This window comes from Erinaceus europaeus, chromosome X (genome assembly GCF_950295315.1).
Source record: "Erinaceus europaeus chromosome X, mEriEur2.1, whole genome shotgun sequence".
NCBI classification, from domain to species: Eukaryota; Metazoa; Chordata; class Mammalia; order Eulipotyphla; family Erinaceidae; genus Erinaceus; species Erinaceus europaeus.
In genome coordinates this window covers 102912298-102933344 of record NC_080185.1, presented here as the reverse complement: position 1 = coordinate 102933344, position 21047 = coordinate 102912298, and the positions used below count along the sequence as shown (strand labels likewise).

General features: G+C 36.8%; 1 non-coding gene across 1 annotated transcript; it reads left to right on the top strand.

The window, feature by feature from the left end:
- Positions 1-20545: 20545 nt before the first annotated feature.
- LOC132536014 (U6 spliceosomal RNA) lies at positions 20546-20653 on the top strand. Its single transcript, XR_009547715.1, has one exon. It is a non-coding gene; the product is annotated as a U6 spliceosomal RNA (small nuclear RNA).
- The last annotated feature ends 394 nt before the right edge of the window (positions 20654-21047 follow it).

Sequence of the window (21047 nt, the reverse complement as noted above, 5' to 3'; positions counted from 1 at the left end):
GTCCCTCTTTACCTGGTGTAAATAGAAGGGGAAAAAAAGTTGGCGTGACGTCTCAGAGCCAGGGAGAAGGAGCTAAGAAGAGTCAATTTAGTTTGGAAAGGGGAATATTTCTCTCGGACATGTTCATGAATCTGAATGTTTTTGTTTGGCCTTGTCACGTTTTAAAGCAGGTCAGGTGTTTCATGATGCCAGTGATTGTCACAGGTGACAGAATTAATTGATCTCTGTAAACACAACGTGGTCTTTGTGTGTGCATGTGTGTGTGTGTGTGTGTATGAGTGAGCATGATGGTTATGATGGCTATAAATATGCAAGTTTTCAGTATGTGCCAGGCACTGCACTGCTGCTTGCAAGTCAGTATATACAGTGACGTGATATATGAGGTGTGCAGCCCTAATGTGTTCATGTCATTGTCTGTCTCTATCTCCACCTTTCCTTTCAGTTTTTGTTTCTCTCCAAAAATAGATAAGTAAATAAATGGATGAATAAATAAAAGATGAGTAAACATTCTACGACAAGGATTAGATGACAAAATGACATGACTGAAGTTGCATAATGATAAGGTCAGGGAGTCAGCATTCAGAAACACAGAGAGAGAGTGCGATTCCAGCACAGGATTCTGGTGGTCGGAGATGCTCTCCTAAAATAGGTACATGTAAAAGGGCAAAAGGAAGCCGATCCCAACAGCAGTGCCAGGCTGCCCCAGTCCCCCAGGCTGTTCACAAATAAGGCTCAGGATGTAGTTCTCCCCATTTCCTTTTTCTGCATCGCCATAGTCTGCTAGCACATACGGGAGTGACATTTAGGCTGCATTATGCTCTTTTATCAATAACAGCTCATTATCCAGCCCAGTATTTACAATGGGTCTTGTGCAAGTTGCTCCTTCCCTAGCATACTACTGGTGTATGTGAAAATGGAGCGCTGTTGCAAAAATAAGCTTGAAAAATGCTGCTATATAATGAACTCAACATGCCTCCTTTTGGCAGTATTTCTCATAAACTTCAGTATACATTAGAATTTTCCATAGAGGGAGATACTCTGTGACCTATGTTAACCTTACTTAACAAATGCGTTTTAATGTCTATGTGTATTTAAAGGACCTACTGCTTTGTGGGTCTTGTTGTAGAGGAGATTGTACTATAAAGTTCATTATAATTTCAAAAGATCATAGGAAGTGTTCATATTCTCTCTGTGTGATAAATCAGGTGTCCTATAGGTCTTGTTGCTTAGATACAAAGTAACCAGAAGAGCTTAATGAATCATCTGAAAATCAACTTATCAATAAAGGACATTATCACACTCTATTATTGAGATAGTCATTTGGCTTTTTTCATTATAAAGAAGAAAAGAGCATATTCAAAATCTTCAAGGTAACACAAGCTGCCTGATAACTTGATTAAAGAAGCATTAGAGCACATTTTGGGACTGCTTTATTGTAAATAACAGAATTGACAAGTGTTACAGGATCTACATGAACTATTCCTGTAAAAGAGCTTCTCTAGAGGATTGCAAGTAGATACTTATCCAAATACTGAGTAGCACACATTTTCTGAAGGGGGAAAAGCTATCAGAAGCTTGTGTCTTGCAAGCAGGATATGAATTATTCGCTTCCATTAACATTTCTTAAACTTGTCAGCAAGTTTCCCTTTCAGAAATCTGTTATAGTTCTTACAGAAAACATTCTGATTATTTTGTTAGTTTAATTAGTATTTCTTCTAATCCTATATGCTACCAGATTTTCTTAGTTCCACACCTGACCAAACAAGCAGGTGCTTATTATTAAAGAAGTATACGATTTATATTTTTCCATATGAAAACCTTCAGTAACTACTAGTATTCCTCATCTGCCTACAATGCTATGTCCTCAGTTCTCACACAGCATAATGCCTTGTGAAAACTTCCTTCCCCTTTACCCTCAGTAGCACTGCCAATACTTGCTCTCAAGATCTTCTCCTAGTTATCACCATGGTCTGACCTATTTAAATACTAGTGAAAGGGGGGTCAGATGGTAGCACACTTGGATGAACACATACATTGCTCTGTGCAAAGAGCAGGGATCGAGCTCTTTGGTCTCCACCTGTGGGGGGAAGCTTTACAAATGAAGCAGTGCTATAGTTGTTTCTTTTTCTCTCCCCTTATCCTTTCCATCTCACTTTCTCTCTCTAACCAATGAATGAATAAACAACATATTAAAAGTAAAACCATCTAAAAATACCAGTAATATCAGCATTCTTTTGTAACAGACAAGAACCTGAAGCAACCCAAGCATTCAAACTGCGAATGACTAAGCGAACTGAATATGAGATAGTATACTGTAAAAAGTGGAGTGCAGATACACACCACCATGAAATGAAACTTGAAAATAACACGTTAAGTGAAAGCAGTCCTCAACAAGACACCGCTTACTTTATTATTGCATTTATATAACATGATAAGGGAATTCTAACTTTACAGGAAAAAAAAAAGGGATTAGTGGCCACCTGTGGTGTAAGGAAGAAACTGCAATTAACTACAAATGGACATGAGGGAACTTCATACAGTGGAAATATTCTAAAACTCTGTGGTAATAGTTGCAGAACTTGGCAAATTTACTAAAAGTAATAAACACACATGGCTGGATTATTGTAATGCTGATCATACCTCAATAAAGTTGTCAAACACTAGTGATTACCACTACACTTACTCAAAACAAGGGCACTTACTGTGCATCACCAGTAGCTCATGAATGAACATGTCTCTATTTACATACAACTTCCCTTTGTACACAGAACTTCTTTTTGCCATAGGAATGCTCTTGGCATTACTATGCTAGCACCTATTTGATGAATGTGATAAGGAATGACTCCTTGAAAGCTACATTGCACTATTACACATGCACACACACACACACACCCCAAATCAAAATATAAAAACAGAAAAAGGAATATTTTATAATAATATACATACCCATGATTAATAATATATATGCTACAAAGTTGCAATTAAGAAGGTATTTTTTAAACTATAAATGACATGGAGACTAAATCCATGACATTTTGTACACAATAAAATGTCTTAACTCTTTTTCAGCCACCAGGTTTCAGATGCTACCATGATGCCTACCTGACTTCTTGGAGCCCTGCCTCCCCAGAGCCCTGCCCTACTAGGGAAAGAAAGAGACAGGCTGGGAGTATAGACCAACTTGTCAACACCCATGTTCAGCGGGGAAGCAATTACAGAAGCCAGACCTTCCACCTTCTGCAACCCACAGTGATCCTGAGTCCACACTTTCAGAGGGATAAAGAACAGGAAGGCTATCAGGGGAGAGGATTGGCTATGGAGCTCTGGAGGGGTGGGCATTGTACCCCTCTTATCCTATAGTCTTGTCAATATTTCCATTTTATAAATAATTTTTTAAACTCTTCAAATATATTAAAACAGCTTATCTGAACACGATTTTGCTCTCTTTTTAAAAATTATCAGTGATTTAATATTGATTTACAAAATTACAAGATAACAGAAATTGATAAACAATTAAAAAACAGAAACTGATAACCAAAATTACTAGATAATTCTGCACTGTTCCCACCACCAGAGTTCTGTGTCCCCATTTTCTCCATTGGAAACTGCAGAAATTCTCCTAATATTGCAGATATGGGTTAACTATTATTTCTACAACTGTCTATATTTGTGTATATTTGCCATTTTATTTCCATGGTCCCATCTTCTCTCCCTTCCCAAGTCACACATACACCTATTACTACATTCAAATGCCTCTCCCTTTTTCCTATTCTCTCTCTGGCTCCTGATGGAGTTGGAGTTCAGAACCCTCTGGTCAGCTTCCCCTATCATTTCTCTTCCTTTGGGAGTAAAGATCAAAATTCTTTTGGGGGTGCAGAAGGTTCTAGATTCATAGACATTGGCAGGTCAGTTCATATCTCCCATCCTGTTTCTATCTCTCCCTAGTAGGGTAGGGCTCTGGAGAGGCCTCATGTTCCTCCTCTTCTCTCTTTCTCCTCCTTCTCCTTCATCATCATCATCATCATCATCATCATCATCATCATCACCTTCTTCTCCTTCTTCTCCTTCTTCTCCTTCTTCTCCTCCTCCTCCTCCTCCTCCTCCTCCTCCTCCTCCTCCTCCTCCTTCTTCTTCTTCTTCTTCTTCTTCTTTTCTCTCTCTCTCTCTCTCTCTCTCAGGAAAGGTGCACTGAAGTACTGCGATACCAGGTCGATGCATGGAGTGGATAGAGCAAGCCCCTATTCTGATGATCAGATGGTGATACAAAATGTTTTATTTTATTTTATTTTATTTATTTATTCCCTTTTGTTGCCCTTTTTTTTATTGTTGTAGTTGTCGTTGTTGGATAGGACAGAGAGAAATGGAGAGAGGAGGGGAAGACAGAGAGGAGGAGAGAAAGACAGACACCTGCAGACCTGCTTCACCGCCTGTGAAGCGACTCCCCTGCAGGTGGGGAGCCTGGGTTCGAACCGGGATCCTTATGCCGGTCCTTGTGCTTTGCGCCACCTGCGCTTAACCCGCTGCGCTACAGCCCGACTCCCTAAAATGTTTTTAAATCAACATCGTACAAAAACACAAGTTTTTCACATATATAGCTTTTAGAACCTGAAAGTGAAAGCAGTAGCTTATTCACCATTTTCCTATGCTAGAATTCTTTTTTTATCAGGAAGCACTTAATCCATTTGTCTGTTGGTATATGCTATTTTCCTAAGAGCTCACTTTATCATTTATACAAACTGTTTTCCTAGTTCATGGCACTGGGCAAAACTCTGGTGCCATGGTCCTCTCACTTTGTCTCGGTTCTGTCTGAATGAAAATAATTATTCAGTAAAATCATTCATGTAGGAAGTCCCTGATCTGGGAAAAAAAACTTTAAAGTACCACTCCACTTGGGGATTAACAAAGCCACATTCGTTTATGGTACAGTATCAGGCTGACTCCAAATACAGTTGACTAGTTGACTCTTGAAAAATATGAGCTTGGACTATCCAGGTCTACCTATACTTTGACTTTTTTATGCTTGTGTGTTCTGCCATCACAGTACCTGCATTGTGGGTTGGCTGAATCTGAGAATATGAAACTACATACTCACCTTTATACGCACATTATATGCACTTGTATGCACATTTCCAGAGCCCTCAATCCTCACAGTGTTCAAGGGTCAACTGTATATCTTTCAAGACTTACTCTTTTCCCCCATAATACAAAAGAACCTTTCAATTAAAACAACAACAACAACAACAACAACAACAAAATCCTAAAAACAGTCAGGAAAAGAGTGACTGAGACTATCAAAGCAATGACAACCTAGATAGGTCAAATTAAATATTTAATTGAGGTATTTCTTGTTTATGACCCTGGCTATATTCTTACCGTTCAACTATGAATGCCAAGTCCTATGGAAAAAGAGTTAATAGAGCTGCAATAAGGAGTTGATGACATAAGATAGCACAGATTCAGCATATTACCTGGTATGTGGTGGTATTTATTAAATGCACAAGAATGTCCTTCATTGACCATTAAATAGTTAAGAATCATAATTTAGAAAATGGGTCTTGGCAAATCTAAGCAACCTATGACATAAATTTCCTCTCTGACGTGAATATTCAGGGAGGACACTGTATCTAGTAAACATAAACATTCTCCAACCTAGTTCAAAATATTTATTGAAACAGCATTAATGGGATAGATAGTTTATCTGGTAGTACATGTGCCCTATCATGTGCAAACTCCAGGTTCAAGCCCTGGGAACACATAGGAGTGTCACAACAGGGGAGTAATTTCCAATGTTGTGTTGTCTCTCCCTTTCTCTTTGCCTCTCTATTTGAGAAAAGCAGCCCAGAGTGATGAAATCATGTATACAAGAGGTTCTACTGATGACAGAAAAAGTAAATATAAATAAAAAGCAGTGCTAAGTGACTGCCATACATGGACAACTAAAGTTAAAGATTTTCTTGTTCAGGGGCCAGTTGGTTGCACACCTGGTTGTTCAAACATGTTACAACGAGCAAGGACCAGGATTCGAGAACCCGGTCCCCACCTGCAGGAGGAAATCTTTGCAAGTGTTGAAGCACTGCTGCAGATATTTCTCTTTATCTATCCTTCTCTATCTTCCCCTTCTCTCTCAATTTCTAGCTGTCTATTTCTAATAAAATAAATTAAGATAAAAAAGATAGTTCATAACCAAAAGGTATACTATAAACAGACTCTACTTCTCATGATATCCTCCCTCCAATTTTCCCCTCTTCCCTACTCAGGACTCTAGTAACTTTTAAATATATAGAGAGTAGATAACATTAAGTGGCAGAATTTTGTCCCCTAGAGTTTACCAGAGTTTGCTTCAGAATTTGGAAATCAGAAACTGCATGTGTCATGAAATATATGATCAGAAACAGTCAACAATCTTTCAAAAGACACATTCTCATGGTTACTCTTTTACTTCACTCCAACTCAGACACCTAATGAAATATTTCCAAAAAATTCCAAGCCAGTGCCAGGGATTGAATGTCAAAATGAAGTATTATGCATGCTTTCTCCAGCCACTCATTTTATTGAATGATTGAGGTTTATGTGAACAATATGCCTGACAACCATAAAGAAACGAGAAACAGTACACTCTTGATTTATGGTCTGTTATCATAATGTAGGTGGGATATACACCTTTGCAGCAGCATTTCATGAGAGGTGATAGATGCATAACTTTAAGATGACCATTCAAATGACAGACTACTTATGATAAATCTATTTGCTCACAGTGATACATTTACCACGAAAATCCATCCATTGCCTTAACGATCACATTAGAAACATTAGTGTGATTTATACACCCTCTATTTCTAAATTTCACAGGAAAGCTATTGCTTTCCAAGCCAATTGATTATGGTTTTGGTTTGTCAAACTGAGTATGTATTGAAAGCTTATGTGACTTACTTTTCCAAGGGTCTTAACGGAAGGAAGATGAGCTATAATTCAGAATTTCTTCCATTCTGACCTATGTTTCTTAATCTTCAACATTTTTTAAGTTCATCTGTTGACCTTATCAAGTTTATATTCTAATTCAGTGTATTTAGGATAGGACCTGAGACACTGAATTTCTAATAAACTCTCTGGTGATGCCAAGGCTACTAGTTTACAGACCACATGGGCACATGGGTCAGACGTTATCAACAAATTAAGGAAGACTGCAGAGAGTCCATTATGGTGTAATTTCACTGTTCCAGGTTGACTGTTCAGACAGAGAGAAGCAGGGAGGCAGAAAAAGAAAGAAAGAAAGCGAGAGGGGGGAGGAAGGGAGGAAGGGAGGGAGGGAGGAAGGAAGGAAGGAAGGAAGGAAGGAAGAAGGAGGGGGGCACAGTGAAGAGGAAAGGGAGGGAGGGAGATTAAGGATTCCTCCAATGCAGTGGGGGTCTGGTGTGAAACTGAGTCACCCACGTGGCAAAGCAGTGCACTAGCCAAGTGAACTATTTTACTAGCCCTGTTTATGGTATTAATATTAACTCCTATGAAACAAGAAAAGAAAAAAAAATATTTGAGTGACATCAAAGAATACTGGTTGCCTGACTGATGGGAACTCTTTTGTGCTTTTTTTTTTTTCATTACTCTGCAGGATGAATTACAGATTCTTTTCTCTTTGCACATCTGCAGTCCATCTAAATCAACTCTGCAAACCCTACAAACCGAACTTTGATACATTTTGATGGAGATACAATACTTTTTTTTTTTCTTCCACCATGGCTATCTCTGAGGCTCAGTGCTTACAGGATGAATCCACTGCTCTTGGAAGCCATTTTTTCTAATTTTTTGATAGGAAACATAATAATTGAGAGAGCCAAGTATAGCAAATGGATTCTTTTGGATGGGGGAGATAGCATAATGGTTATGCAAACAGAATCCCATGCTTGAGGATCCCAGGTCCCAGATTCAATCCTGTGCACCACCATCAGCCACAGTTGACCAGTACACAAGTAAAAAAAAAAATGGTGGGTATTTTAGCATGCACATCAGTGGCTTCATCTCTAAAACCATTGTGAGCTGCCAGTAATATATTACGTTACTGTTGAAAACCAGTGAGACAGCTAGGGTGTCTTTTATGTTGACGCACTGCATTGTATTCTTCCTACTCTTCAAAGTATTTCAAGAACTTTATGATTATGGTAGGCCAAATGTCACTTGAGAACAACACAAGATACTATATTCTGCATGGTATTCCAAAGATCACTAATGCTACATGACATGTGGGAAATGAGTCCTACACTCAAATAACAAAGAGGGTCCCATTGTATACTGTGTCTCTCTGAGTCCAGGATCAGAGACAACTTTGTAAAAGGTCATAGTGTGAGCATTCATCTTTGCAGGTCATATGCTCTCTATTCCAACTATTAAGAGCTATCATTGTAACAGGAAAATAACCACCGACAAGATGTTGAATTTGGCTGATCCTAGTTATTTTTCTCAACCTCTCATATACTCTATCATAGGAATGGCCAGTTATAAAGGACAACCTTTTACATTTTTTAGAATGCAGCATTCTCAAATGTATTAGGCTGTCAGAAAAATCATGATGCATTTTTCTATGTTTTCCTATGCAATAATGCATCATGACTTTTCTGACAACCCGATATTTGAACCTACAGCAATTTGTCTTTTTCAACCTAAGAAGAGGATGCAGAGTCTAAAGTATTCAATAGCTATGTTTCCAAATACATGTTTATATGTGGTCCAGACCTGGAATTCCATTTAGATTGTGTGAATCATTACAAAAATACTTTTACTCAAACTATATTTAACTAAAAACTACTGGAACATCCATTATACTGCATGATAAGCACTATTTAGTTCTTAAATATTATGTAAAAATTAATTATGAATCTCTAATTCTGCACTGAAAATTTATGTCTATCCAGAAGTTCATAAAAATAAGAACACACATTTTTAGTTATACAATTAGATTTCAATTTAAAAAAACTGCGATGCATAGAACAGATTAGATGAGTACAGACTCTCACAATTTTTATCCATAAATCTGCCCAATGCTCACTGACTTTCTCAGAGTCAAATAGTTGAAGTCTAGAAAATGACTTCCTCCTCATTCCAGAGTCTATTTAAGGCTCTATTCTCTCACACTGAATCTCTCAATATTTCCATCTCGTGTAGCTTTGGCTTAATGTCATGCAAATAGAGTGACTTGCCACATAAGAAGACTGTCTCAAAGAAAGTTCCTATTTTTTTCTTTTTTTTTTCTCAGTGAAAGAGAAGAAAAGAGTAAAATTGAGGAAGCATCTATCTGTATGATACCTGGGAACTAAAGGATTTTATCCAGATGCAACCCATTTAGACTAAAGCAACATCAAAACTCCTGTTCAGGGACTGACATAATCCAGATATCTGAAGCCACATATCTAAATTCGTAATTCTCAATTTATCTTGAAATTAATCTCCATGGTAATTTTTTTTCTGTTTTCTATGCTCTTCCTTCTCCCAAAATCTGACATGGCCTTTTAATTGTGCTTGCTTCTGTCCCATCTGGATCTTTTGATCGTGGAACTCTACTTTCCATAAAGCAGACAAATGGGAAAAAGTGGATCAGTTGTATCACATTAACAGAGTGGTGCTTTTCATTAGAGTGCCCATTGCATACAAATTATTACTAGGGCTTTGAAAGGGAAATGGGGAGGTAGGAACTTAATATTCATATGATGAATGCTGTATTTCTTCTCTTTTCTCCCTTCATTTCCTTCACTCTTTCTTTCTTTCTCTCTTTCTTTCATTTCTTTCACCCTTTCTTCCTCTCTCTCTCTCTCTCTCTTTCTTTCTTTCATCATAAGGATTATCACTATAGCCGGGTACCTGCACAGCTCCACTGCTCCCAAAGACCTTTTTTATTGCCTGAATTCTACTAATGGTCTTTGTAATTTTTTTTTTACCTCCAGGGTTATCGCTGGGGCTTGGTGCTTACACTATGAATCCACCTCTGCTGGTGACCTTTTTTTTTGTTGTTGTTGTTTATTTTTTCATTTTTATAGGATAGTATAGATAACTTGAGGGGGGAGAGATAGAGAAAGAAAAAGATAGACACCTGTACTATAAACCTGTTTCGCTGCTTGTGAAGCATCCCTGCTGCAAGTGGAGAGCCAGGGGCTCGAACCTGGATCTTTGTGTGGGTCCTTGCACTTTGTACTATAAGTGCTTAACTGGGTGCACCAACACCCGCCCTCCTCCTTTGTAATTTTCTAATGTTTTATTTCTTAATTAGTGACTTAATATTTATTTACAAGATTATGCAGGGTATAACTGTAAAAGGGGTGTAATTCTATACAGTTCCCACCACCAGAGTTCTGTGTCCCATCCCCCCACTGGAAACTTCTCTATTGTTTACCTCTCTGGGGATATGGACCTCAGTTCTTTTTAGCATGCGGAAGGTGGGAGTTATGACTTCTACAATTGCTTCTCTGCTGGATATGGACATTAGCAGGTCAACCCATATCCCAAGCCTGTTTCTCTCTTTCCCTAGAGAGGTAGGGCTCTGGAGAGCCGAGGTTCCTGGAAACATTGGTAAGGCCATCTGCCCAGGGAAGTCAAGATAGATCATAGTGGCATCTATAACCTGGCGGCTGAAATGTAATAAGATGGGAAAAAGTACTAAAATATTTACTAAACAGGTATAATAAAGTAGAAATAGAGCAGATGAAAGTAGGAATCTTTGGGTAGAAGGAAGCTAGAAAGTCTAATTTAAGAATGTTCCTAGGAACCTATGTCTTAATAATCTTTCCTTGAGCTTGATAGCTAACATGGAGGTGGACCAGAAATATTGTTTAGGGATATGGTGTCAGAGTTGAGAGTACAAGTAGGAAGCAGGGTTAGGGCAGAGAGTTATTCACAAAATTAAAGAAGATATACAAACACAATTAACTATTTACCACAATCATCTATCCCAGGGCCCTCATCCATTCATATTTAGCACAAGGGACTGTGCAACCTTCAAGTCCCTGTCAGATAACTCACAGTCCTTAGTCACAGCTGGGAACATTTTACACTGCACTCATTTCCAGACCAGTCTTCCTCGAGTGGCAGAGTAAGATGAACTAGACTTTTTTGAGTGAGTGGGGCAATCCCTACCACTGCTATTTAATAGTGAGGGTCCATCCAAAGATTTTTTTTAAGAGAGAGAGAGAGAGGAGAGAGAAAGAGAGAGAGAGGGAAAGAGGGGCAAAAAGAAGATATACGTACAGCACTACTCAACTGCTTGTGAAGTTCCCTCCTCGCCGCTGCAAGTGAGAACTGGAGACTTGAACCCTAGCCCTTGAAGATGGCTACATGTGCATTCAACCAGGAATGTCACTGCCTAGTCTGTCCTAAAACCAAATATTTGTAGGTGAAAAGTTCTATGAGTTTCAAGACAACGTACTCAGCCCTATAACCTACCTAAGACTCAACATACATAATGCTTCCTTTACCTCAAGGCACTCTCTTATACCTCTCTATGCTAATTTTTAGGCATAATTCCAACTCTTAATCTAGTTTTTGTTAATCTAGTTTTTGGTTCTATATATTTTTTCTAAAATGTTATATAAATTGAGGTATACTATATATACCTGTTGCATCAAATTTCTTCACTTAGCATAATGTTTTTGAGATTAATCTGTTATTGTAAGCAGTGTTAGTTTCTTTCCTCTTTATTGTTACATAGAAAACTCTTTTAAAAATCAATTTTGTTGGGAGTCGGGCTGTAGCGCAGCGGGTTAAGCGCAGGTGGCGCAAAGCACAAGGACCGGCATAAGGATCCCGGTTCGAACCCAGGCTCCCCACCTGCAGGGGAGTCGCTTCACAGGCGGTGAAGCAGGTCTGCAGGTGTCTATCTTTCTCTCCTCCTCTCTGTCTTCCCCTCTTCTCTCCATTTCTCTCTGTCCTATCCAACAACGACAACAACAATAATAACTACAACAATAAAACAACAAGGGCAACAAAAGGGAATAAATAAATTAAATAAATAAATAAATAAAAATCTATTTTGTTGAAGTAAACACATGTGTGCAACTCTATATTTTAACACAAAGCAACAGCCTTATATAAATATCATGAAAGACAAGAAAAGTAGACAGTATCACTGGAAAGATCACAAAGTAGTTACACAATAGACTTCTTTACTTAATAGGCCCTGGGGGTCCCAGGTTCCATCCCTGGCACCACAAAAAAATAGAAATTAGACTGTTGTAGCTATCATCTGATTCCACCACAGGGACTTAGGTTCCAATTTGAATAAGTTTAGTCAAATATCTCTGTCCTTTAAGTATTAGACTCACATCCTAGCCATTAAGGTTCAGTCATGTTTACCTCTTTGTACTAATAGTGAAAGTGAATTTACCACCACCCCCAAACTCAGTATTGTGCATATTTGATATTATATACATGTTTAAGTTATATGAACAGCCAGCTTGATTTTAAAGTATATATTATTTATTACCTTACTCTTTGCAGGCTCTTGTTCAAGCGCTATATTTTGGTAATCAATACAGTTACCCCTGTTCATATAAATTTACTCAGACCATGGATACCAGGCAGATCAAGAATCCAAGCTGAGTTACTTTAGAATCGAAAGTCAACACATCTTAGCCAAATCATCATCACTGAAGTGTTGGCAGAGACATGCCAATGTTAACTGAGGAGATTTAACATAAAATGAAGGCAGTATGGCTCAAAAGCTAATTTACCTGAATAAAATGCTTTCTAAAGAAGAGCTGGTTCTTTCTAATTTCTAGAGAGGTAATTTCATAACCCCAGTCAAAAGGAAAGGAACTTGCATTTATGTCATTAAACATATATTTGACAGAATTGCATTGGCAACCTCTATTAAAAATGAAATATTGAAGTCAAAATTTAGAGAAATTCAAAAATTACAAGGTGTTATAGAGACATTTAACCTAAAAACACAGATATATTTAACAAATTTATTTAAACATAAACCATATTTGTATATACATACATATGCAAATACTATACTAACACACGTAGCTTCTAAAATTATAGTACTTATTTGAATCTTAAAACTAGAAGAATACAACCTTTTTATCGGAATAATTTAACACCTCTTGAAATTCGAATCAAACTTCTTTTTTTTTTAAACCCTGTTTGTTGTATTTATAGGGAAACAAAATAAGGGAGGCATCTATGCTTTCTCACACACACTAGCCAGGTATGAACAAGTCTACAGTCAATAACAAGCAGGTGTAAGCTGAAGGTAAATTGGTTAGATTAGATCAGTATTACAGATTATGCAAAGGTGCTTTAAGTTTTCTCATACTTGCTTAGTAATTTCTGGGAATTATCATGGTGCTAGGTTCTATTTAACTACAGTTTGTGACAAAAAGTAACTTTAAGTGTTTTGCCCATTATGGAAAGTAAAATATTGTGCCTTAGTATCAGTATATGTCTTAACCCTGTACAGGGAACAGACAAAATGTCCATTAGCAATACAATACATATGTACTATATACAATATACTACACCCACGGGGTGGGATGCTACACAGTAATGAGGGTGAATGGACTGCAATATGTATGCATAGGAATTAACTGTACAAATAACAGACTGAAATGCTGCAGCCACAATATAGTCTCTATGATTCGATTCACGTAAATTTTAAATTAGACAATTATGATTTTTTATCTTGGGAAAATGTGCTTTGTGTAAAATTAGCCGTTTAAACTATAAACGTCAGCGGCATTAAGTGCATTCATAATGTTGTGCATCAGTCACCACTATCCGTTTCTAGAACTTTTCACCATTCCAGACAGAAGTTCTACAACCATTTGAATTTTTTTAGATACAATTATTAAATTTTATTATCTTTATTTATCAGATAGAGGCAGCTAGAAATCAGAAGGGGCAGGACAGAGAGGGAGAAAGAGACACATTTGTAGCCCTGCTTCACCTCTTGTGAAGCTTCCCCCCTGCAGGTGGGGGAGGGGCTTGATCATAGGTCCTTGTGCACTGTAACCTGTGTGCTCAACCAGGAGCACCACCACCCGTCCCCAGAATTTTATTTTCCATACATCCCCATACACACAACCCCAAGCCAAGTCACTTATACTTTCTGTCTGAATGAAATCAGTCACCATTTCTAAATACCTCATATATAAGTGAAATTATAAATTATTTGACCTTTTGGGTTTTGCCTTCCAAATTGTAGCTTGCATGGAGACATCATTATTTTTTCATGGCTGAGTAGTATTTCTCTCTCTCTCTGTCTCTCTGTCTCTCTCTCCCTCTCTCCCTTCCTCCCTTCACAAAACTCCTGTGAATTAACATTTACTCAATAAAGTGATACTAGAGATGGAAAAAAAATAGAGAACCATCCTTGCTAATACATTGCCAACTCTGGAAAGCACCAGAAGGAGGCAAGTTAATGTTATTTTGCAATTACTCACTTTCTCTTTCCAAATAGAGGGAAAGAATAATTCACCACCTTCCAGTCTTTGATTTTTCTTCACTAAGTAGATTTATTCTGGACAGTGTCTGGTGAGCAAACAAAATATCTGAAACATCCAAAGATAAATGTACAGAAGTATTGCGAATTTTCACCTGCATTCTTCCCATCAGCACTCTGAGTGGGACTTGCACATTTCATACTGGAGATCATCTGTCAATCTAGAGTCTGGAATGAAAAGACATGTGGAGCAGATTTGATCCTGAGTCACAGGCTGAAATGAGTTGATCAAAGGGTATGCAACAAAAGAGAGAATTTAAAAAAAAATCTGTTGTTACAGGTTACTACGACTTTTCAGTTAATTGTCGCATATCATAACCTATAAAACAGATTAATGGATAAGATTAAGTAATTCAACAAATGAGTGTGTGAAAATTCTACATGAGACTGCAACTGGATGCAGAAAAGCTACAATAAACAGAAGACTTGAAGAAGCTGATATCCCCTCACTTCCTCTTTTGTTTCCTGCTTACATTTTTACTATCCTTAATATTTTGTTCACACATGAAATAAAAGTTAAATGAAAATATGTCAGGATTTTTGGAACATATATTTTCAAATTTACTTCTGTCTTATTATGTCAACAGAATCAAGACATCACTTATAGATTTCAATGTTTTGGTTTATAAGTTATGATTTAGACTTTCTTATAACTACAAAGATTTTCCCCCAAATAACTCAAATTTTTAATATATTCTGTACACACTTTAGCATCTTCTGCTTTTTAAGAGTAACTTTTAGGAGAAATTTATTAGTAACAAATATACCTCACATAAATATGAGAAGGTAAAAGAGAAAAAAAAGTTGAATAACACAGCAAACTAACTTCTGCAGGAAACTTTAATTTAGCTAAACAAAGGATTGAAAAAAAGGAAAAATCAGTCAGTACTGTCAGTCAGGTGTCCAAAATGGAGAGGTTTACAAGTAAGTATCTCTTAAAAGGTTAATGTCTATTTAGTCTTCAGGGCACCTCTCAAGAAATCAACCTATCCTCAAAGTCATACATTAAGTTTAGGAAATTTCTGTCTTCCTATATTTTCTTAGCTTTTCCTGTTAAAGCCCAAATTATTCATTTTGATGAGGTCTAATATATATATAGTTTTTTCTTTTGCTGCTTATGTTTAGAGCTTATACTGAAGAAAATATCAGCACATGTAACAACTAAGATTTATTGCTATCATAACTTTACATACTTGAGTATCTTAACAAGCCCATTCCACATTTGTATTCTTTATACACAAAGAAGCAAGGTCAGCAAATTACGCCACCTGGATAGTTTGCCTGCTATACCATGTGTGTGGCCCAAGTTCGAGCCAGGCCTCCCCCCCCCCCCCACTGCATTGAAGGAATTTTGGTGCTATTTTTTTCCTCCCTATCTGTCTTCATCTCTCTGAAAAACAGTCAGATATGAGTGGTGAAGCCCTGATGATGATTTTTAAAAATGCAATGAACAAAGTTATCTCCATTCCTTGGGCAAAAGTATATGACAATTGGTAATGGAGATGTGGAAAATACAGTATTGGGAAATAAGCTTATGCTTCTTAGGCATACATAAAAGCCTGGGTGATCTGAAGAAGACACTCGAGGTGTAGAATAATGAGGAACTAAGGAGATAAATTAACCATGAAGATTACTGAAAAGTATGAAGACCCTTCATATTGTTTCGTGCAGAATTGTTTAGTTTAAAAGTCTCACCACCAAAATGTGCAGATGCAGCTACTACATTTTTTGTTATTTCTATAAAATCACTCAGAAATACTGTTATATTCAACTAACTCATCTGCGTCAGCCCCTAAAAGTGAGAACTGACCATACCAGGAGCCACTCTTCTACTTAATCAGTTATATAGCATTAGTATGTTCAACGCTTAATATGTCTGGTTGTTAGCTTTGATTTTTATTTCTAGTATTAATTTCAATTTTCTCTAACTTTTAATTTTAATTGTGAATGACCAATTTTAATTTATACTAATCTAAGTTTCCAACAGATGCAGTCTTTATTTATGATAAGATTTTCTCTTTAGTCTATAATCTTTATATATGTACACACACACACACACACATATATATATATGATTTTTTTCTCATTTTCCACATACCTGTTTATATAGGAAGCTATATTTTCTGCATTATCAGAAGGGGAAAACTCCAGTGCACTTAGTTTCCAATTTGGAGCTCACTGGGCCCCAATCTACCTTACCATTCCTCAACAAGAATATTTTTTGAGCATTACTTAAAGTATGTTAAAAGTGTATTTTTGTTGATCTAAGCAGATTAAAACATTTACGTTGTTAAAGTACTATATATACATATAGATAGATAGATAGATCAATATTTTTTCATTGTATATTATCATACTGCTAAGTATCAATAGTTTCAGCTTAAAGGGTCCTATAGGTCAAGAGTTCTTAAGCTTTGGGGGTCAGCTACTGATTTTTAAAAATAAAATAATGCATCTTTTATTCCCTAGCCATGGATTAGGCACAAGATAGAAGTGATAGAGGCTGGAAGGAAGCATGAAAACTCTAAATAGTCTTCTTAACTTATAGCTCACTAAAAATAAGTGAGTGAATTAATGGACGGATGAATGAAGAAATAAAGTGAGGGAGAGGAGAGGGAGAGGGGAGGAAGAAGAACAAACAGTTTCTAAGAGTTTGTAGAAACCACAGAGGTTTAATTGGGGAGTGTGTGTGAGGGGTTGAGGGTGGAGAATAGCATTTTGGTGTCAAGTGTGATGTGGGGAACTATACTCTTTATTCAGGAAGTAATCAGAAAAGTATCTATTAAACTCTGGTTTTTAAACTATTTTAATTAATTAATGATTTCCTAAGGTTTACTTAGTATAAGATAACAGGGATATAGCTCCAGTTGCTGAAGTTACCATATGCCCTAGAAAGCACACATGTATTTTATTTGCTAGAATTCTCTTACATGTAGAAAAGATTATTTTAATGGAACAACATAGAGATCTACCACCTATTTATCTAAAACTCTAACACAGAGTGCAGAGAAAATAGTAGATTACCAGTCATTTCAGCTTCCAGTGATAAGCACCAAGCTCCACACACTAATTGTATATTGCATGGATATAAATCATAAGAATATATAACTTTGAGATGAGTTATAGATTACATTGTATCATTGTTTATATTGCCTGAAAGAATTTTTAAGTCATTATAAGCCACTATGCATAATAACATAATTGTAGACAAATTCCTTAGCAGTTTAAGGTATTTAAAATTTAAATCTGAAAATAGCAAATCTTTGTTAATATTCTCTAAGCACAGATTCTAAAAACAGCCTATACAGTTAGCTATTCTCTAGAATAAATTCACAGTTACAATCAAAGGGATTAAGTCAGCTGCAAAGTGAAAAAACACATATTTCAAGCACCACTTTCTATATAGATTATTATAATTTCATAAAAACAAATGTAACTTGTTTAGTAAAATCAAACATCCTCATTCTAAGTTACATTTTACAACCCCCAATAGAAATTTATCAGCATAAAACATATGCTCATGCTACTGCATTTTACGCTCATATTTGCTTTACACAGGAAAAGATACATGATTTTACATATGAGGTCTTGCCAGAATATATGGTAAATGTCCCTTGAAACTAAAGGAAGATCTCTGGTAATAAAATGCATGTGATTCATCACTCACAGGTGACAGGTCTGCTTATAAAATCAATAAATAGTATGTAGAAAGATTTCTCGTGTTAAATGTATAGTATAAAATAATATTTAGATAAAACTGAAGTTATGATATCACTTATGAAAATGTTGGGCTTTGAGGTTAAATATTGTTTAATATCCAAGTGGCTATGCCTTTGATTTTTTTTTAATAAAGGCAATTATGACTCCTCTGAGAATTCAGGTAAATACTAGCAAACATGTTTTTTTCTCAACAATGTATAGTGGGGAGATTGGCAGTAGAAGAATAATTACATTTAAAAGCAATGTTTATGGGAGTAGGGTGGTGGCACAGAGGATTAACTGCATGTGGTACAAAGCGCAAGGACTGGTTTAAGGATACCGGTTCGAGCCCCTGGCTCCCCACCTGCAGGGGAGTCCCTTCAAAGGTGGTGAAGCAGGTCTGCAGGTATCTATCTTTCTCTCCCCCTGTCTGTCTTCCCCTCCTCTCTCCATTTCTCTCTGTCCTATCCAACAACAATGACATCAAGAACAACAAATAATAGCTACAACAATAAAACAAGGGCAACAAAACAGAAAACAAATAAATATATTTTAAAAAGCAATGTTTATGTTTGCTACAATATCTTTCTCTCTGTCATTTTACTATTATTTGAATGTATTAGTATTTATTAAAGTGCATAATTATGACTGTCTCTATCACTATATGATTTACTTTCTCGAGAATAAAATATGGCTTAAAATAAAAATAAAACAGAGGCTGGACAGTGGCATACTTGGTGAAGCACACACTTTTAACATGTGCAAGGACTTGGGTTCAAGACCCTGATGCCCAAATGTGGGTATGGAAGGAGTTTCACAAGCAGTGAAGTATTGCTGCAAGCGTCTCCCTCTCTCCATCTCCCCCTTCTCTTTCAATTTCTCTGTCTCTATCCAATAAAAACTAAAGGGAAAAAGGCCTCTAGGAGTAGTGAATTCATCATGTACATACCAAGCACCCGCAATAACCTGGTGGCAATAAAAGTAAACTAATTAATAAATGAATAAATAAAAAATGGCATTACAGTTCAAAAAATAATTATGGTTCATTAAAGTTTGACTATTCAGACATTGTTTTTGGGAAATGAGGTTACTTTCTAGTTGCAATGCATGGTTCAGATACCTTTAGTTTGGTTATTTATGCCATTACATAAGGGTGAAAAACTGTATGAGGCACAAAACTCCTGATTTTACTTCCCAAACTGTTGTAATCTGTTAGCCTGTTCTTCCACACCTCAATGTCTGGGACAACTGGAAAAAGTGTGTAGGATCATGACGCTAACACTCCTTTTGTCTACCTAGATATGAAACAAGAACAAAACAATTTATGATTGAGGACTACTGTAAACTAAAGTATTTCATCACAGCAAAAGAAACTTACATTAATACAGGCATTCTATTGAGTGGAAAGTATGTTTAGGAACAAAGGGGACAATATTCAAAATATATAATTACAAAACTCAGCAACAATAAGACCAAACAACCCTACCAAAATGGACAGAGGATATGAAATGGACACATCCCTAAAGAAGATATACAGATGGCCATGAGGCACATGAACAAATGTTCATCTCTTACTATTAGGATGATGCACATTACAACAATGAGATATAATCTCACATTTTATGAGAATGACCATTATCTAAAAGAGAAGAAACCCATTTCAGAGATGGTATAGAGAGAAGGAAAACCTTGCATATTTTGGTGGGAGCATAATTTTGTGCAGCCAATATGGAAGGCAGTATGGGAAACAATTCAAAAAATTAAAGATAGAACTAATATATGATTCAATTATCCCACTTGTGAATATTTACTCAAAGAATACAAAACACATATATGTATCCTATATTTGCTGCATCATCATTTAGATAGTCAAACATTAGAAATAAGAGCCACACCTATCAGCAATTGATCTTTGACTTGGGGGGGGGACATTAAATAGAGTAAGGAGAGTTTCTTCAGAAAATAGTGTTGGGAAAGGTGGGTTGAAGCAAGCAGAAGAGTGAAACTTGACCAGCACATTTCACCATGCACAAAAGTCAATTCCAAATTGATCAAAGTCATGGACATTAGACCAGAAACCATTAACTATGTAGAAGAAAAAATTGACAGAAAACTTCCAGATCTATACTCTAGAAATGTCTTCAGAAACTCACATTTAACTACAAGGAAAACAAAAACAAAAATAAACCAATGGAACTAGATCAAATTGAAAACTTTCTGCACAGCAAAAAGGGACCATCACCAAAATAGACACCCTACAGAATTGGAGAAGAGGTCCACATATACATGCATCAGATAAAGGATACATAGCACTAATTTAAGCAAAAACAACCAACAGCAACATTAAAAATGGGATGAGGAGGGGTGTTCGCTTCAGCAGCACATATACTACAATTGGAACGATACAGAGAAGATTAGCATGGCCCCCTGCGCAAGGATGACACGCAAATTTGTGAAGCGCACGCACACACACACACACACACACACACACACACACACACACACACACACACATTTACCTGCAGAGTTATTACTGGGGCTCAGTGCCTGCACTACGAATCCACTGCTCCTGGAGGCCTTTTTTTTTCTTTCATTTTGTTGCCCTTATTATTATTGCTGTTGTCATTGCTGTTGTTGTTGGATAAAACGGAGAGAAATCAAGAAAGGAGGGGAGATAGAGGGTGGGGAGAAAAAGACAGACACCTGCAGACCTGCTTCATAGCTAGTGAAGTGACACCCCTGCAGGTAGGGTGCAGAAGGCTCGAACCCAGGATGCTTACTCTGGTCCTGGTGCTTTGTGCTTAACCCCATATTTAAAAAAATAAAATAAAATAAAATAAAATGGGATAAGTGTATGGACAGAGTA